Source organism: Notamacropus eugenii, chromosome 7 (assembly GCF_028372415.1).
Source record: "Notamacropus eugenii isolate mMacEug1 chromosome 7, mMacEug1.pri_v2, whole genome shotgun sequence".
Taxonomy (NCBI): domain Eukaryota; kingdom Metazoa; phylum Chordata; class Mammalia; order Diprotodontia; family Macropodidae; genus Notamacropus; species Notamacropus eugenii.
The window spans coordinates 130,562,128-130,577,470 of record NC_092878.1 but is presented as its reverse complement, the minus strand read 5'-3'; the positions used below and the strand labels follow the sequence as shown (position 1 = coordinate 130,577,470).

The window sequence follows — 15,343 nt, the reverse complement described above, 5'->3', positions numbered from 1 at the left end:
AACCTTTAAAGAACTGAAAAGATGTGGAACCAGCAAAGGAGACAGAGAAGGGGTGGTTAGAAGTGGGAGGAGAAAAATGAAATGAATGAAAAACATTTATTAAGTGTCTGTATATCTGTGGATACATCCTCTGCAATGTATTAGTTGCTAGAGACACGAATACAAAAAGAAAGTGGCCTTTGCTTTCAAGGACTGTATATTCCAAAAGAGGAGACTACATATGTAGAGAAGAGGTAGGTGAAGGGAAGTTCTGTGAGGGAAGTGTCATGACTCCTGAATGGAACAATAGAGCAGGATATTTACAAAGGGAAAGGTAGTATTAAGTATCACAGTGGGAAGGTGTGGGCAAGAGCATTAAACAGACTCTTGAATTCAGTGACTGGGAAATCATTGTTTACTGGAGATATTAGGGGTGAAGTGTTAGAAGCTAGATCGAAGCAGTAGATGTGAGAATGAGTAGGGAAGGTAATGAGTCCTTTTCTGTTTCCCAAATAAGTTTAGGAACGAGGAAGACATATATGAGATGGTAGATGAATGAGGTAGAAGGTCCAAAGAAGCTTTTCTAGGATAAGGGAAGTTGTTTAACAATTTTTTTAGTTGTTTCTGACCCTTCATGACCCATTTTGGGATTTTCTTGGCAGAGATAATGGAGTACTTTGCCATTTCCTTCTCCATCTCATTTTAGAGAGAAGGAAACTGAGGCAAACAAGGTTAAGTGACTTGCCAGGGTCACAGCTAGTAAATGTGTGAGGTCATAGGTCTTTTGGACTCTAGACCTGGCACTCTATCTACTGTCCCACCTAGCTGCCCAGGGTAGGGAAAACCTGAACATATTTCTAAATAGTTAGGAAGAAAAGAGGATGATAAAGAGGGTATGACTACTGAAACTAGAGTGCAGGGAGTGGGATTAGTCTCACTCTAGAAAAGGACTATTTCTCCTGTGACTAAAGGAAAGCAGGAGAGAGTGAGTAATACTATTGAAAAATGAGAAACATTGGAGAATGACAAAGATGAGGCTAAGGAAGCAGAAAGAAGATGATTCAATTTTTATAATGAAATAAGTTCTTCCATCTGTTGTTAGTGAGGGGAGTTGGGAGGAAGTCTAGAGGAGAGAAGAGTTCTAACAGCTGTTGTGGGGAATGAGACAGGTAATGGATAAGAATAGCTTAGGTTTAACCACATTTGCTGAGTAGCAATGAGGGTCCAGCTTAAGTTTTGTGTGTGTGTGTGTGTGTGTGTGTGTGTGTGTATGTGTGTGTGTGTGTGTGTGTGTGTGTGGAGGTGGAGAGAGGGAGGGAGGCAGAGAGAGAGAGAGAGAGAGAGAGAGAGAGAGAGAGAGAGAGAGAGAGAGAGAGAGAGAGAGAGAGAGAGAGAGAGAGAGATGGGGGGGGCAAAATCTGCTGGATTTTCCCCCTTTTCTCCAGTTCTGTCCAGCAGTCTTGGGGCAAAGAGGAGACATGAGATGTTAGAGGTTGTTCTACCATGAATATTTGTTGGTTCAAAGTGGTGTAGAAGGTCAAGGTTTAAGATTCCATCATAAAAATAAAGGAAATGTTAAAATGGTCAGTCATGGGGTCAAGGCTTAGTATAGAAGCAAGGGATGACCAGCATGAATTTTCTCATCTCAGTGGACAAATACAGGCTGGTAGCATAAATAAGTACTCTATCTACAAACCACATGAACTTCATCCATTTCCTACTGCTATTCATTTGTACAGGATACTCCACCCCACCCTGCCTGTAAGGCTAATATCCTTGCACTGGCTATACTGTCTTCTCTTTCCCATTTTGACCCCTTTGGAAGCTAGTTCAACTCTATGTTACCCTTTTCTCTTAAGTCCCTCACCTTCTTCTTATTTATTTTCCTGATCTTGCCGCCAAGTCTCAGCCTGGGATTACTCTCACCATCTGCTGCCTTCTCTCCCACTCATGTGATGCTGAACAAAACTTGGAGAAAATCATGAAACTATGCTCATTGGGTCAGCAAATTTATAATACATTTTTTGTTACATCATCTTAACCGGGCCCTTGTGCTAGCAAGGCAATTCTTTTATATCTCCCTAATCAATTCACTATCCCACTCAGCAAAGTACTGTTAGTAAACCTTTATCCCTCCTCCTACCTTCCATGACTTCCCTTCCTGCCATGAATGCCTACATTTTCTATCTTCCCTGTCTTTTTTAAACTTTCTGGTGTGCAATCTCATCATTCAACTGAAATGATTTTGATTTGAAATGAAAATAGTTTTGAAATGAAATGATTCGAATGAACTATTTTCTTCTAAGTTATCAATAAACTTTTAATCCCTAAATTGAACAGCTTCTTTTCACTTCTCATTCTTCTTTTATAACCTTTGACACCATTGACTTTTGATTTTTCTATTGATATTGATAAACCACTTCTATATTTTCTTCTTTCTATTCTTTAGTGACTGTATTCTGGTTTTGTTCCTACAAATCGAACTGCTTCTTTTCATCCTACTTTGCTACACTTTCATCCAGAGCATGCTCATGAATTAAGGGTTTCCCCAAAGACACTGTCCTATACCCTTTTTTTCCTGCCCTCTATATTATTTCACTTGGTGAAATCAATTACTTTGGATTCAATTGTTATCTCTATGTTGGTGATGCTAAAAATACTTATCCAACTTCAACCTCTCAGCTGATTTTGAGTCTTACATTTCCAATTGCCTACTGGACATTTTGGACTGGATACCTTATACACATTTTTAACTCAGAATGTCCAAATCTGCACTCATTATATTTTCCCCAAAGCTATCCTATTTTCACATTCCCTATTACTGTTCAGGGTGCCATCATCCTCCCAGTCAACCTGGTATACAATCTAGATGTTATCCTTAACTCCTCATTGACTCTGTCTGTCTGTCTCTCTCTTTCCCCCAAATACAATCTTTTGCCACAGTCTGTAGATTTGATCTTCTCAACGTCTCTCCTATATATTACTTTTTTTAAACTGATATTACCACCGTCTTGGTTCCCTTATCACTTCACATCTGGACAATTACCATAGTAGACTTGTTAGTCTCCCTACTCCAAATCTCTCTTTACTCTAGCTACTCTACTACTCAGCTGTCAAATTAATTTTCCTGGCCATATGATTCTCCAGTTCAATTTCAGTGGCTCTCAGTCACCTCCAGGATCATATATAAAATCTTGTTTGGCATTCAAAGCCCTTCTTAAACTGTATTCTTCCCCCTCATTTGTTGCCTTCTTACACCTTCCTCCTCATCACATTCTCTTTGATGTTGTCATTTCAGTTGTGTCCAACTCATCATGACCCCATTTTGGGGTTTTCTTGGCATGGATACTGGAGTGCTTTGTCATTTTTTACTCCAGCTCATTTTACAGATGAATAAATAAATCAAACAATGTTGAGTGACTTGCCTGAAGTAATACAGATAATAAGTATCTGAGGCCAGATTTGAACTCATGAAGATAAATCTTCCTGATTCCAAGCCATGCTATATCCACTGAATCACCTAGCTGTCCTATACTTTTGATACATTGGCACTACTTTCCTTGTTATTGTGTATGTGACACTGTATCTAAACTTTGTGCAATTTAGTTGAATATCCAATGTGCCTGGAACTCTCTCCATGCTCATCCTCTACCACCTGTCTTCCTTGATTTCATTCAAATTCCAGTTAAAATTCCCCCTTCATCTGGAGGGTTTTCCCATTCTCTCTTAATGCTAACGTCTTCCCTCTACAATCCTCTCTGATTTATCCTGCTTAAAAATAATTCTTAAAGTGTGGGGAGAGGTCCCATGGAGATACCCGAGATCCTTTCAGAAGGTTGGAGTAGTAAAAAACAAAACAAAACAAAACATAACAATACTAAGACATTATTTGCCTATACTCCATTTTCCAATAACATTTCTATGAGGCCACGTGTTCTATATGCACTTAAATAAGAACAATGTATCACAACATATTGAATAAAAAAGCAGATGTAGAATCTAGCTGTATTCTATAGTCAGACACTTGTGATTTTCAAGTATATCGCCCTTTTCACTAAATTGTGGGGGGGTTTTTTGGGAAAAAAAATTATTTCATTAAAATGTTATTTATGTTTACATAATTGGTTTATTATTATTTTTAAGCAAAATAGTAAATATTTTAGAAATTTATCAGTTTTAATTTCTAATATGATAACTATCAATAGATATAATTCACAGAAACCAAAGTTCTTTGGGGTCATCAGTAATTTTTAGGAGTATAACATAGTCCTGACACCAAAAAATTTAAAAACTGCACACGCATACACACACACAAATATACACGCACATGAATACTCATATGTGCCTATGTGTCTTTTAAAAGTCAAATCAATATGTTTTGTTTTTACATTAAAAGAATTTACAGTTTACTTCCATTTCCTGAGAAGTATCTTGTTATTACAAGGCAAATAGTTAAGTCAAACTAATCACACAGTGACTTTATCTGAATGTACATGTCATTTGACATCTGTTATACCAAACAACTTCTCTATTTTTAATTAACAGAAAACTAGTTTACCTTCTTTTGCTTGACCATGAATCTCTTTTACAAGAGATCTGTTATGTTTGTGTACGTATCTTACTTGTACGTACCTGTTTGCATCTTGTGACCTCATTAGGTTACTTGAGCTCCTTAAGAGCAGGGATTATTTTATCTGGTTTTGCCTTTTTTGTATTCACAGTGCTCCCTTAGCACAATGCTTGGCACACAGTATGTTCTTAATAAATGATCGTTAACTAACATAAATTCAGAAATTAGATTCACTGTTCTGACCACAAATTTGTTATTATCGACTGAACTGGTTGATGAGTCTTGTTAAAATGGTCCAGCTGCTTTATGTTTGCAGATAAAGAGTAAATGACCTTTATACCAGTACCTAACTTTGGTTATTGCAAATGAAAAATGACAATATTTATTACCATACTTATAAAGTGCTCTATTAGTCAAAGTTTTATTAATGTGGAAAGTCAATTATTCTTTCTTAAGAATTCAATACTTCACAGATCTATGATTTTAGTAGAAAGGTGTGAGTTCTCCCACAGATGAGATCACAACCTTATGATAATATTATTGAGGGCAAAATTGTCATCATTCTGCAGCCAATCTGGAGAGGAGTCTTTCTTTATCCAGGATCGGCTGGTTCTCAGGTGATAACATAAAATCCATTACCAGGACTCGATTTACTCTGTGAAAAACAGACCACAATCCTACCACGGTTTATATTTTTAACTATACTTACATAGCCTAACCTCCAAGTGTAGCAATAATTTGATGGAGGGTAAATGAAGATAATAATGGGAAATAGTACAAAAAAACCCCACACATTTATATGCATATAGAAATGCATATAGATCATATACATATACATACAGGTCCATGGTGGAATATTAATGAGCATGCTAGCATGCTAGCTGGGCTTGAATGCTATTTGTTTTTATTATAGTAGTCATTGCCTATATTTTTTTTCCCTGATTCTTACTTCATTTTGCCTTGGTTCATATGTCTTCTCATACTATTTTAAATTCTTCACATTCACTTTTTCCTATAGCATTATGTGATACATTCATTTTCACTTGATTAGTCATTCCTTGACAGATAGCTTCTTTGTTTTCATTTCTTTCCTACTAAAAAATATTCTATAAATAATTTGCCATATTGGCGCCTTTTTGGTTGTTGATACTGACCTTGTTGAGTTACATGCCTAGTGGTAGAATCTCAGATCAGAAGGTATGAATACTTTAATCACTTTTTTTGCAGCATTCCAAATTGCTTTCCAGAATGGTTGGACCAATTCCCAGCTTCATCAAAAGTGTATTAGTCTGTCTGTCTTTCCACACCCCTTCCAACATTGACTATTCCCATCTTTTGTTATTCTTGGCAATTTGCTGAGTGAGAAGTAAAATATCAGAGCTGTTTTGATTTTCATTGCTCCTAACAGTCATCATTTGGAACATTCTTCCATATGGTTGTTTCTAGTTTTCAACTCTCGAGAACAATTAGTTCATATCCTTTGACTATCTGCTGGGAATGTGCTACTGTTCTGAAAAGGGAAATACGTCTCATTGACTTTTTTATGTTATCAGCACCACTGTATGTCAAATAGTGGTATAAGACTTGTTGAAACCATTTTAATGGATACCTTAATTGAGAACAACCAATCAATCAATACACCTTACATTGACCATGGAAAACTTTTGAAAGCCATTTGATGAAGTGAAATAATGCTACATAGGAAGTTTGTTCTAACAGGTTGAGAAACTTGGTCTTCCCTCCATGAATTAGTATGAGTAATTAGTATAAGTAATTAAAAAGGCTGAGAAGGAAGAGTTTTGTTTTGTTTTTCCCCTAGAAATTGGAGCGTGTTACTTTCTAAGACAGCACTGAGGAAGGAGGAAAGATTGGCTTTAGCTCCAGGCAAGTTTCCTCCTCATCCCTCTGAGAAAATTGAAAGAGAAACTTTGAACTGCAGAGTCTGGGAATTCCCATTTTCCCCACTGGAATCCTACAGTCTGATCCAGGAAGATCAACTAGTAGTGGTGTTTATATCATGAGGATCCAATAGCAGAATTTACTCATGGTTATACAAGGAACTCAGCAAAGACATTCATCATGCCTAATGGGAGTTTCTCAAGCACTCTATAGAGAGGAGAAAAGGACTTCCAGAAGTCAGGAGCTATGTATAACTCTGTTTGCCACATGTGTTGTCTAAGCCTGAGTAATTTTCCCCCACATTTATGTTGTTATGAGAGAGCTGGTCTTAGAGTTTGAGAAAAATTATTTGTACAAATTCTTATTGCACTATCTTAATAACCGAATCTTTTTAAAAGCTACAAGTTGACTAAATAATAATACTGGGGAAAAGGTGAGTACTTAAGTGTCAAACCAATGGTAATAGAAAACCATCTCCGACTTATCACAGATACCCCCAAAAGCCTGAGCAAGAGACACAGCCAACCTAGCTCAGGGAACATGACTCATCATTGGAAGTGGCATTGATGTGCTTGTTTGTCCTTCAACAGGGAGTAGACAGAAAACATGTCTGGTAATCAGAAATACAAAGTTTTCAGCATTCTGTCTAAGGGTCCCTCCTCTGACCCAAAATGTCTGTGTGATTCAGAGCAAATCTCTTAACCTCTCAGTTTGAGGCAGTTCTCTAAAATTTTAAGTTAAGGAGAACATGCCAACCTTCACTGCTAAAAAAAATTCCTCATCAGCAACTCCCTCTATCAATAAAATTGCAGGTTCATTCTCAATCCTAATAGTTCAATACTATGAACAAAATATTATAATTCAGAGAATCAAAAAACACATGTAAAATTATTACACTAGCAAGGCCCCAGAAATAGTGAGAGAGAGAGGAGAGGAGAGAGGAGAAGAGAGGGGAAGGGAAGGGAAGGGAAAAGAAGGAAAGGGAAGAGAGGGGAAGGGAAGAGAGGGGAGGAGGGAAAGAAAGAAAGAAATAAAAAAGGAAAGAAATAAAGATACATTTATTAAGTGCTTACTTTATGGTAGATACTGTGCTAAGCTCTGGGGATATAAATTTCTTCAGGATCTTACCTTTTAATGGAGGAAGATAATAAATAAAAGAAACTCTGAAGGGAGAAAAAGACAGAGTGGTCTACTGGGAGGCTGTGGAAAAATTTGGAGAACAGAATGAAGAATGGATTTAGGGTGACATGATCATTCGATGGGCACGTCATGAAATTAGAAGAGAGGGTTGAAGGACAAAGGTCATAAATATGTAACATTTGTTCATGACTGTAGTGGTGTTAATGAGACTGGATAAAGGGCAGAGACTGTAATCTAGGTCCTGGGAAATAACCAAAAGCACTAACTTAGATATGTTTTTGAATGGATCTTAATCTCATCATTAAAAGTCTTTCTTCTATACTTATGTGCTGCCTTAAGCATCATCCTTAAGTCTTTATTGTCTCTCATTCCCCCATCTCCAATCTGTTGCCAAAGCCTGTTGATACCATCTTTGAGATTACCCTTGTATATATTTCCTTCACTCTTCTGACACAGTCATCACCGTGGTACAGGCCCTCATCGCCTCACACTTGGATTATACTAATAGCCTCTTGGTTTTCCTCTATGCCTTGGGTCTCTCTGTACTGCCAAAGTGATCTTTCTAAAGCACAGATGTGACCACATCACCTCCCCACAATTTAATAAACTCAAATGATTCTCCATTACACCCATGATCATATAAAATCTTCTGCTTGATTTTTAAAGCTCTTCATTATTGGGTCCCTTCCTACTTTCCCGTATTTACACTGCCCTCCACATACTTTAGGATTCATTGACAAGATACTCCTCTTGCATCTGCATTTTCCCAGGCCTAGAATGCTTTTTCTTCTTAAACCTGCCTCTTGGCTTCCTAAGTTCCCTGGTCTCCTCTAAGTCTTCATCTAGATAGGTCTCTGGGTTTAACCATGATAGATGAAAAATGAACTAGAAGAAGGAGTAGTGTGGGACTTGATCAAGCTTAGGAAATTATGCAGTGACTTTAATTATCCCAAGGTGTTTCTTGAAACACATTTATATTGTGGCATAAGGGATAGAAATCAGGCCTTTGAGTCAGAAAGACCTGGGTTCTAGTTCCACCTCTAAAACACACTGACTGTGAGAATCTAATGAGTCACTTGACTTTTCAATGCTCTTTAGGCATCTATCAAGGTCTCTGTGTTGCAGAACTGCATTAGTACTGACCTGCATTGCTAAAGACAATTCTTCAAATTGGTGTCCTCTCTCTCAATGAAATCACAGGGCCAGTCCCTACCCCTAGACTATCCTGATGATTCTATACAGCTATATTACAAACTATGACATAAAATACAATAGGTTCCAAAGATTCCAAGTTGTAGGTCAGTAGAAAAACATAGTAAGTAAAATAAAGCCATCACATATCATCAATAGTGGCAGGAATGCAGAGGAGACATAAGGGAAATCATCCTGTCAGTTTATCATTTGGACATTAGTTCACCTGTAACCTTAGGCAGAAGTTTCTCTGTACGCTAGTGAAGATAAAACTAGACCATGAAAAGATAAGGAATAGATAGGGAGGAAGTGAAAACACTGTATTTTTATTTCAAAAGGGAAACAGACAGCTAGTATGTTAGCTGGATAGAGTTGAAGACTCAAGTGAAAGTTTCAGGAGACCTGGACGTTTTTAGAGGCAAATGAGAAGTAGAAAGGGAAAGATTGAAGATGCATGAAGGGGTGAGAAGAGGCAAGACCCTTTAAGGGACAGCAGGATGAAGGGCTCAAGTAGAGGGATTGGCCTTGTCAAAATGCTTCTTTGATTGTGTTCAGACGAAAGGAAGAGATTGGCCGAAGTTTCTGAGAAGGTCTTAGGAAGGTAGACCCCTTTGGTAGGAGTGAGAGGTTAATCTGTGAGAGTGAGGAAAATAAGGTCAAAAGAGTATATATTTTAGGATTATTGATTTCCTAGTGGTAAATAAAATAGGTTGCACTGGCCAAAAATATATTATCAATAATGAGCAATGGGGGTAAAAAAAGGATTTGATTATTTAGTTTGACTTCTTAATTCATTAGTCTAGGGAGTGAAGACCTTCCTTCCTTCAATGCAGATTATCAAGTTTGTTGCCGATTCCAGACTTAGAATGTTTGTGTAGTACACTATGCAGTTTAATGACTTGCATGGGGTCATACAATCGGCACCCATCAGAAACAGGATTTCAATCCAGTTCACTCTGATTGCATGACTGCCTGAAAGCTGCATTGGTATCCACAAACATTGAAAGGAAAAGACCTAGAGGAAGGCTTTTATTATGCCAAGTAGTCCATATATGGAAAACTTAGGGGAGGATGTGGGAAGGGAATGAGTAGTTGAGGTGTGCTGGATTGTGCTCACATAGATGAGAGCACAGATTCATTGAGAGGCTGATTTCCTGATAGAGTAGGAGGGATGAAATGGGGCAGAAGGCAGAGACCATGTGTAGGCAGGTGAGATCTTGTTGCAGTGAGGGGAGGGGGCAAAGTAGTAAGAGTGAGGATCTTGGTGTCACAGGAACAGAGTTCATACCTTAAGCAAATCATTCATTTCCTCATTTGTAAAATAAAAAGAGGGAAATTAGATGACTTCTAAAGTGCCTTCTAATGCTAGAGCTTTCATCAAGTATGAGAAAGATGAGGTCTGAAAGATGGTAAGAGGAATAAGAATGCAAATGAGGGAGCAGATGCAGGATATATTAGGAATAAAGATAATAGATTGAGTTTGGAGAGGATGGAAGAGGAAGCAGTTAAAAAAATCAAACAATCAGTCAATAGCCATTTATTATACACCTCCTATGCTCTGTACTAGGCTCTGGGGTACAGAGAAAAGCAAAAAAACAAAAACAAAACAAAACAAAACAAAACAACAGGACTCCAATTCCTCAAGAGGCTCCCAATCTAACAGGGCAGACAATGAGAAAATAACTAGGTACATAAAAATATATACACAGAGTATATGGAATCTCAGAGGAGAAACAGTAGTAGGCAGATGGACCATGAAATTGTGCAATTTTAACATTGGAAAATAATCCCAAGATTGTCCACAAAATAAATTGGAGTATAATATCACTGATGATGACAGAAGAGTCAGCAGGCTGAGCAAGCTCTGTGAGGAAGAAGGGGAGGAAACTTGTTTTGAAACAAATTAAATTTCAGATTATAGTTTTGTGACAACCATGAATGATGTTTAGCTCTCTGTATGATTGAACTCTCCAGCAGAAAGCATATACACACACGTGTGTGTGTGTGTGTGTGTGTGTGTGTGTGTGTACACACACATACTCATATAATTAAGATGATCTCAACTAGTGCCATTTGAATACAATGTAATGCAAAACCTACCATTGCTTCCATATAGCAATAGACAAATTTATCACTGAATGAAAGTTGTCCTTAATTAACAAATGGGAAATATGTAGCTCTTTGAAGCAAATGAGAAGTTATAGGTGGGCGCAGGTTGGTCTGACAGATTTATATCAGCTATGGTAAAGACTGGCCCTTAGTTTTTTGAGCCTGCATCTCTTTGTTTTCCATTTCCAACAGTACTGTATGCATCTGCTAGCAATCTACCCAAAGCTTGCATATCTTGGTGAACATAAGATGAAAAAACCACTTCATCACAGCATAACATTGTGCATTTTGATAGTCTAGGGTAAGTCTTTGCTTTTCATGGTTTTTATCTCATGAAATTTCTGCAGGATCTTCAATCATCTCTAAACTACTGTGGAGAGGAAGTTATAGTTGTCTAATCACTTGAACCAGTCAGACCACTGCGAAGTTTTTAAGGAAGATAATAGGGAAAGGAAGGGCATAAATCTATTGAAGTGCTGGTTAACTACCTTCCACAAGATGCAAATGAGGCCTACACACATAGAGGGGGGAATATATGTGTTTGCTTTCTGTACTTTAAAAAAAACAATTATGTAGTAGCGTCTTTTTTCCCTGGAAATTTTACAGCTACCTCTATAACAAGGACATATGTATAATGACTTGGAAAGCAACTTAACGTGCTGTATAAAGCAATCAGCAAAAGTTAAAAATCAGAAACAATGACATTTTAACTTTCATAATTACAACTCCTTCCCCTTTTTCCTTGTCTCTGCCATTTGTACAATCAGTTTCTCTATGGAGGTGCCTGAGGGAATTTAGCATCCTTCCATGCACATATCCAGGGATAATGATGGGAAGATGCTTGTGAGTTCTTCCCTTGGAAGACCATGTGACCTTCATTGCACTGAAGTTGATGTTAAAATTCACAGTATCTCTGGTATCTGGCTATGTAATCTATTATATTTAACCTTGAAGAAGTTGGAGTCTTTGAGTGACTGCTAAGCTGCAGGAGGTGTCACAAATCAGTAAGACTGAGAATGGTGAATTCTGTCACCACAGCCCATATAGAATATAAAGTAAGTTATAGAGAATTATTTAGAAATAGATAAAAGGTGGCTTTGGTTGCATGTGTAACATATATGTACATGTGTGTGTATATATATATATATATATTTAAGCAATTTGTATTATAATTATGTCTGTTATAGGTACTCTCTAGTCCCTTGAACTGTTAAAGACGAAATTGTACAAAATCATATCAAGAAAACTGTTTTAGATACAGGTTCTCAAGATTCATTTAACCTGGTTAAAGACCCACAATTATGGCCATGGTACCTATTTAGTTGTGACTACTCAATTGTGAACTCAAAAGTAACCTTCCTCTGTTCTTCCTAGCATCTGATATTGAATTAATCCAGAATTTGTACATTGACTACAATACATTTTTACATATTTTTAAAATCTTCTTTTGGTTCAATTATCATCTCTATTTTGATGATTTCCAAATCTACATTTTAAGCATTAAGCTCTCCATTGGGCTCATCCAGCTGAAGCCTGGTATCATGGTCTGCAGTAGAACTCTAATTAGACATTATGTGTTGTTGCTAAGTCATTAAGTCATATCTGACTCTGCACAGCTTTATAGATCATAGCACACCAGCATTGTCCATGGGGTTTTTCTTTATGATCGATCCCATGTGAGGTTTTCTTACCAGATATGGGAGTGGTTTGCAATCATTTCCTCCTCCAGCTCACTTGATAGACAAGGAAACTGAGGCAAGCAGGGTGAAGTAACTTGCCCAGGGAAATACAGCTAATAAGAGTTTGAAGCTGGTGTTGAACTCAAGAAGATGTTTTCCTGATTCCAAGCCCCACTCTATATCCACCGTGACACCTACCTGCCCAGGTATCATAAACTCAACATGTCCAAAGAGAATTCACTATCTTTTCTTCTAAGTAAGCTCCTCTTCCTTCCCCTTTTCTGTTGAAAAATGTAAAAGAAAGGGCATGGGTACAAAAAGAGGCCCTAAGTTAGTCTGACTCCTGAGGAAAGGGTGCTTAGGTGAAGAAAAAACCCCAAGGAAAAGGAAAGGGCCTCAAATTGGTCTGATTCCCAGAGGACAGAGATTTAGATCTCATTTTCTGAGAATTCAACACCAAGAACGAGTCTATAAAATATAAAATTCTTTAAAAATAGGCATTTATGGCCAAGATGGCAAAGAAGTAGGGACCTGCTAGAGATCCCCCCCCACAACCTCCCAAAAAACCTGTAAGAAATGATTCTAAACAAATTCTAGAGAAGCAGAAGGCAAAAAATGACAGATTGAAGTAAATTTCCAACCCAAAACAATCAGGAAGATTGACAGCAAGGATCTATCAAACCACGCTGGGAGCAGAGCATAGCTTATCATGGGTCTCACTGGCATGGATCAAGCTGGAGCAGGCCTTAGGTGACTAAATTGCTGGCTGTTTATGTGGTTTTCAGACTTCTCTATCCACAAATACCAAAGACAGCTTTCAAGGTCAGTGGGAAGGGTGTCTCACCTAGCTGAGAGGGGAGTGTGGTCTGGCCACAGTCCAGCTCTGGCCTGAGACCCAGGGCAGAGGCAGTCATTGATGAAGCAGAGGAAGCTTCTGGAGCTCTCCACTTAAGAAAGAACTCAAAAGTCAAGTAAGTGGTTGGGAAAATGAGTAAACAGGGAAAAAGAAGAAGATTACAGATTCTTTCTTGGTGAAGAGGAATATCAAAATATACAACCAGAAGACAACAAAGCCAAAGCTCCTGCATCCAAAGGCTCCAAGAAAAAATATGAATTGGTCTTAGGCAATGGAAGAGGTCAAAAAGGATTTTAAAAATCAAGTAGGAGAAGTAGAGGAAAAATTGGGAACAGAAATGAGAGTTATGCAAGAAAATAATGAAAAATGAGTTAACAGCTTGCTAAAGGAAACGTCAAAAAAATGCTGAAGAAAATAATCTTTACAATTTGACTAACCCAAATGGCAAAAGAGGTCCAAAAAGTCAATGAGGAGAAGAATACCTCAAAAAGTAGAATGGGCCAAATGGAAAAAAGACATAGAAAAGCTCATGGAAGAAAATAATTCCTTAAAAATTAGAATGGAGCAAATGCAAGCTAATGACTTTGTGAGAAAACAAGAAATTATAAAACAAAACCGAAAGAATGAAAAAAATAGAAAACAATGTGAAATATTTCATTGAAAAAACAACTGACCTGACAAATGGATCCAGAAGAGATAATTTAAAAATTATTGATCTAATAGTCACAACAACAACAAAAAAAAGAGCCTAGACCTCATCTTTCAAGAAATTATCAAGGAAAACTGCCCCAATATTCTAGAACCAAGGGTAAAATGGAAATGGAGAGAATGCAACAATCACCTCCTGAAAGATATCCCAAAAGGAAAACTCCTAGAAATATCGTAGCCAAATTCCATAGTTCCCAGTTCAAAGAGAAAATATTACAGACAGAAAGAAACAATTCAAGTACTGTGGAAACACAATCAGGATAACACAGAACTTAGCAGCTTCTACACTAAGGGATCAAAAGTCATGAAATATGATATTCCAGAGGTCAAAGGAGATAGGATTAAAACCAGGAATCATCCACCCAGAAAAACTGAATATAATACTTCAAGGTGAAAAAATGGAATTTCAATGAAATAGAGGACTTCCAAGCATTCTTGTTGAAAAGACCAGAGCTGAATAGAAAAATTGACTTTCAAGCAGAAGAATCAAGAGAAGTATGAAAAGGTAAACAGGAAAGAGAAACTGTAAGGAATTTATTAAAGTTGAACTGTAAACATTCCTACATGGAAAGATGATATTTGTAACTCATGAGACCTTTCTAAGTATTAGAATAGTTGGAAGGAATGAATATAAATATATATATATATATACATATACATATATACATACATATATGTACATGTTTATATATATGTTTGTGTATGTATGTGCATATACACACACAGAGCGCACAGTGTGAGCTGAATATGAAACGGTGATATCTAAAAAAGAAAATTAAGTTTTAAGAGGAATGTACTAGGAGAAAAGGAAAGGGAAACGTAGAATGTGGTAAATCATCTCACATAAAAGAGACAAGTTTTATAACGGCGGGGAAGAAGATGAAAGTGAGAGGGAATAACTGAGCCTTACTTTCATTGAATGTGGCTTCAGGAGGAAATAACATGCATACTCAATTGGGCATGGAAGTTTATCGTACACTACAGGCAATCAGTGGAATGGGATATGAGAGAGGGAATAATAGAAGGGATGGCAGATTGAGGAAAGGGATAATTAGAAGCAAACACTTTGGTAGAGGGACAAGTCAAAGAAGAAAATTGAATAAATGGAGAGTGGGACAAGATAGAGGGAAATATAGTTAGTCTTTCACAACGTGACTGTTACGGACATGTTTTGCATCACTACACAGTGTAACCTTTATCGAATAGCTTGCC

At 37.4% G+C, this 15,343-nt stretch overlaps 1 protein-coding gene across 3 annotated transcripts in view; it reads right to left on the bottom strand.

The window, feature by feature from the left end:
* The window catches only part of GRID2 (glutamate ionotropic receptor delta type subunit 2), a 1,741,897-nt gene that overhangs the window by 494,652 nt on the left and 1,231,902 nt on the right, over nt 1-15,343 (bottom strand). The window lies entirely within an intron of this gene.